Raw genomic sequence first — 5070 nt, 5'->3', positions numbered from 1 at the left:
GTCTTGAGTGTTTGGTGCAGTCTTGAGTCTATGGTGCAATGTTGGGCCTATAGTGCAGTGTTGTGTCTATGGGCAATGCTGAGTATGGGCAGTGTTGAGTGCTGAAACTCGCAACTATTTGGCACGTTCTGTTCACGTGACAAAGTATTACTTAATTGGCCGTGTCTGGTAGTGGTGACGGATTTAACAACACATTTATACGTCTATGATTTCATCTGCCCCCCCTCTCTTAAAAAAAAAGCCTCTATTAAGGTGACATTGCGTCTGGCCAGTGAGTGGGTATTAGTCTTAGTGGAAGGTTTAGCGATCTTATCTCTCTCTCTCTCTTGGTCTCGTTTTATCTCCCCCAAATTAACGTGTCTTCTCATCTCCCGCCAACTCTCCACGTCTCATATCTCTGGGGACCTTTTATTTTACATTTGTGCCAGTATTACAGATGAAACGGCAAAAGCGCATCATGCTTTGGCCGTTTCTAGCAATGGCACAGGAGCCGTATTAAGATGTTCGAACGCCAAATGGACACCAACTCTTTGCATGGCATCAAAAATTTAAGTATCAACTACACGTACTGTTTGATAATAATAATTAATGTACGCATTGTCTTTGAAACTCATTTGCCTCCACCTTATTCATGGCCTCGTCTCTCCAACGGTGTTAGAACAGGGAACAACGCCTAAAGGCAAGTTTTTTTTTGCCACAAGTACGTGTGCTAAATGCAGACGTGATGCCTTGCAAAAAGGTGTATCATTTTGGTGATGGAACATCTTGACACCTGTTGTATTGCCACAATGTTTTAAACCTTTCCTTGTTGTTCCCCGTGTCCCATCGTTATGAACTGCTTCCTGGAGTCTCTCCGGGTGTCTCCGCGTCTCCCCTCGACTCTCACCGACTGCCCTCGACTCTCTCTCTCTCTCTCGCCACATCCCCCACGTATCATTCTGTTTCCGGCCGTCACAGTCGCCTCTGCTCACGTGGGATCACCGTTGCTTCGTCCCCCGGCCGGCCCCGCATCCCCAGTGAGATTAGCGGAATCAATTCCGCTCAGACTCGTGTGAGTTTCGACTGCGAGTGTGCGGATTTGCTTCTGCCAATCTCCTCGGGGCAGTTCTTCAGCGGTGAGCCACCAGCTACTCTCTTACCAGGGGACTCAGTGCTCTCCACTATGGAACTGTCACTCTCTATCAGGAGCAGCCAGCACTCTCTACCAGGGGACCTAGCACTCCCCCCCAGGAAATCGTCACTCTCTACCAGGGGCCACTGCACTCCCGACCAGGGGACCCAGCACTCTCCACCAGGGAACCGCCACTCTCTTTCCAGAGCCCCAGCACTCTCCACCAGGGGACACTACACTCTCCACCATGGAACTGTCATTCTCTACCAGGGATACCCATCACTCTCTACCAGGGGACCCATCACTCTCTACCAGGGAACCCAGGACTCTACACCATGGAACTGACATTCTCTACCAGGGGACCCATCACTCTCTACCAGGGAGACCCATCACTCTCTACCAGGGAACCCAGCACTCTACACCATGGAACTGTCATTCTCTACCAGGGAGACCCAGCACTCTCTTTCCAGAGCCCCAGCACTCTCCACCAGGGGACACTACACTCTCCACCATGGAACTGACATTCTTTACCAGGGATACCCAGCACTCTCTACCAGGGGACCCAGCACTCTCTACCAGGGAACCGATCACTCTACACCATGGAACTGTCATTCTCTACCAGGGATACCCAGCAGTCTCTACCAGGGATACCCAGCATTCTCTACCAGGGATACCCAGCAGTCTCTACCAGGGGACCGATCACTATCTACCAGGGAACCCAGGACTCTACACCATGGAACTGTCATTCTCTACCAGGGAGACCCAGCACTCTCTACCAGGGGACCGATCACTCTACACCATGGAACTGTCATTCTCTACCAGGGAGACCCAGCACTCTCTACCAGGGGACCGATCACTCCACACCATGGAACTGTCATTCTCTACCAGGGAGACCCAGCACTCTCTACCAGGGAACCCAGCACTCTACACCATGGAACTGTCATTCTCTACCAGGGAGACCCAGCACTCTCTACCAGGGGACCGATCACTCCACACCATGGAACTGTCATTCTCTACCAGGGAGACCCAGCACTCTCTACCAGGGAGACCCAGCACTCTCTACCAGAGAGACCCAGGACTCTCTACCATGGAACTGTCATTCTCTACCAGGGAGACCCAGCACTCTCTACCAGGGGACCCAGGACTCTACACCATGGAACTGTCATTCTCTACCAGGGAGACCTAGCACTCTTTACCAGGGGGACCCAGCAGTCTCTACCAGGGGGACCCAGCACGCTCCACCATGGAACTGAGATGTCTCTGTGATGTCCCTGGGATGTTCCTGCGATGTCGCTGTGATGTCTTTGTGATGATGGTGATGATGATATTCATGCGTTGTAATGCAGATACTATTTAAAATGTTATTTTAAAAATAAATCTGTTTTTTTTTTCACAGCTCCTATCAATAGAAGTCCTGGTGATGTGGACCTAAGAAGAATACAATTACCACCATCATCGTCATCACCACCACCTTCACCACCACCATAATTAATATCACCACAACCATCATCATCACCACCACCATCATCATAACCGCCGCACAACATATCGTTCTGCTACTGTACATCCTGAATGCTGTACAGGGGTGCAAAGCTGCACGGCTTGAGGCTGGGATATCCCCGTGATGCACCTGCGGTGTCCCTGGGATGTCCCAGTGATATCCCTGGGATGTCCCTGGCATGTCCCTGGGATGTCCCTGGCATGTCCTATGGATGTCCCTGTGATGTCTCTGCGATGTCTCTGCGATGTCCCTGGCATGTCCTAGGGATGTCCCTGTGATGTCTCTGCGATATCCCTCGGATGTCCCTGTGATGTCCCTGCTATGTCTCTGCGATGTCCCTCGGATGTCCCAGTGATATCCCTGGGATGTTCCTGGTATGTCCCTGGGATGTCCCTACGATATCTCTGTGATGTCCCTGAGATGTTCCTCGGATGTCCCTGCGATGTCTCTGCGATGTCCCTGTGATGTCCCTCGGATGTCCCTGCGATGTCCCTGCGATGTTCCTCTTTCTCCTGTGTTTAAAAATAAATAGATAAGTAAATAATCCGTCTTGAAGTTCGTGTTGTTGTCAGAGCTTCCTACTCGCGGCACTTGACGATGATGATGATGATGATGATCCTGATGCTGTATTGGTTGTGGTGATGATATAGTTGTGATAGTGTTGATGTGATTCTGGTCGCGATGATGATGATGATGACGTGGTTATGATAGTTATTAAGGTTGCGGTAGTGATGGTGATGTGGTAATGATGGTGGTGATGTGGTAGTGATGGTGATGATGTGGTTGTGGTTGTGATGATGGTGATGATGTGATTATGTAAGTGATTATGTTGATGTGATTGTGGTAGTGATGATAATGTGGTGGTAATAGTGATTATGGGCATGGTAGTCATGCTGATGATCTGGTTTGTGGTGGTGAGGATGTGATTGTGATAGTGATTATGGTTGTGGTAGTCATGGTGATGATGTGGTAGTGATGGTGATGATGTGGTTATGGTAGTGATGCTGTTCATGTGATTGTGGTAGGGATGATGTGTTGTGGTGGTAGTGATGATGGTTGTGGTAGTCATGGTGATGATGTGGTAGTGATGGTGGTGGTGATGATGTGATAGTGATGGTGTTGGTGATGATGTGGTAGTGATGGTGGTGATGATGTGATAGTGATGGTGGTGATGATGTGTTAGTGATGATGATGCTGTGGTAGTGACGGTGGTGATGTGGTTGCAGCGATGGTGATGATGTGGTGGAAGCGATGGTGACGGCGATGATGTTGTTGTTACGCCTGTGACGTAACCAAAAAATGGGCGGTCTGTGGCGGCCACGTGCGCGGGCCCGTTACCCCGGCAACGGCTCAGGCGAGAGCTCCCATTGGTTTATCGCCGTCGCGTGGACTCGGAATCCGAGGGTAACTCCACGGTTTCAAATATAGGGTTGTGAGGGGGGGGGGTGGTGGAAACTGAACAAAATTAAATGTTGTGAGATGAGTCGCAAAGGCAAGCGGAAAAGTTATCCTCCCCCTCTGTCGTGTCAGCCTCCACGTGCAGCCTCGAATGAGCATCCGCCGGTCTCGGTGTGTAAACATCGCCGCTCGGGGAGACAAAGGCGGCCGGGAGTAGTTGCTGGTCACACCAGCCCCTCCGTGTGCCACAGTGCCGGCCTTCATACAGTGAGGGGAAAGAAGTATTTGATCCCCTGCTGATTTTGTACGTTTGCCCACTGACAAAGAAGTGATCAGTCTATAATTTTAATGGTAGATTTATTTGAACAGTGAGAGACAGAATAACAACAAAAATCCATAAAAACGCATGTCAGAAATGTTAGAAATTGATTTGCATTTTAATGAGGGAAATAAGTATTTGACCCCCTCTCAATCAGAAAGATTTCTGGCTCCCAGGTGTCTTTTATAGAGGTGTAGAGGTGTTACGGGAGGGTGACACGCGGTTGTATAACGGTGGCCACAAACACTTCCGCTACGGCCACCACCCTGGGGGGCTGTGGGGGACGCTGTGATCCCTCCCAGCCCCGCCCCTCAGTGAGGGACAGTATAAAAGGTGGCACCCGGAGAGCTGAGAGGCAGTTCGACTCAAGCAAGATGAAGAGCCAGTGAAGAAAGAAGACCGACTAGCCAGACCCTGGAACTCCTTTAGGCCCGCTGTCCTTTTGAGGGCCGGGCAAAGCAAGCCAGGGGGTGCGACACCAGAGCCGCGAGGGCCGATGTCCTTCTGAGGGCCGGACTCGTGCAGCTGGTGATCGGGACCTGTGCCGAAGCTGGGCCAGGTCAGATAGCCTCCTGAGAGAGGACCAGGATAGAGGGAACCAGGGAGCTAGCGTGGGCTAAAGCTCGGGGAACGTTCCCTCTATAGAGTACGGGTGAAAAAGGCCGTTAACTCTTCAAGTATCAGATTCACCACTGTAATTGAAGTGTCTGTAATAAATACGTGTTGCCTCCAAAGAACAGC

At 50.7% G+C, this 5070-nt stretch overlaps 1 protein-coding gene across 5 annotated transcripts in view; it reads left to right on the top strand.

Moving 5' to 3' along the window:
• Window positions 1-3156, top strand: part of COXFA4L3 (cytochrome c oxidase associated subunit FA4L3) — a 67776-nt gene extending 64620 nt beyond the window's left edge. For all 5 annotated transcript variants that reach the window (XM_076052685.1, XM_076052684.1, XM_076052686.1 and 2 more), the window contains one exon: window positions 2508-3156. The gene's annotated coding sequence lies outside the window, so the exon portion shown is untranslated. The remainder of the gene's footprint in view (window positions 1-2507) is intronic.
• Window positions 3157-5070: the final 1914 nt, after the last annotated feature.

The sequence above is a fragment of the Petromyzon marinus genome, chromosome 57 (assembly GCF_048934315.1).
Source record: "Petromyzon marinus isolate PM22_M1 ecotype Great Lakes invasive population chromosome 57, UKy_Petmar_22M1.pri1.0, whole genome shotgun sequence".
Taxonomy (NCBI): Eukaryota; Metazoa; Chordata; class Hyperoartia; order Petromyzontiformes; family Petromyzontidae; genus Petromyzon; species Petromyzon marinus.
The sequence above is the reverse complement of the archived record's forward strand: the minus strand, read 5'-3'. Positions and strand labels throughout refer to the sequence as shown.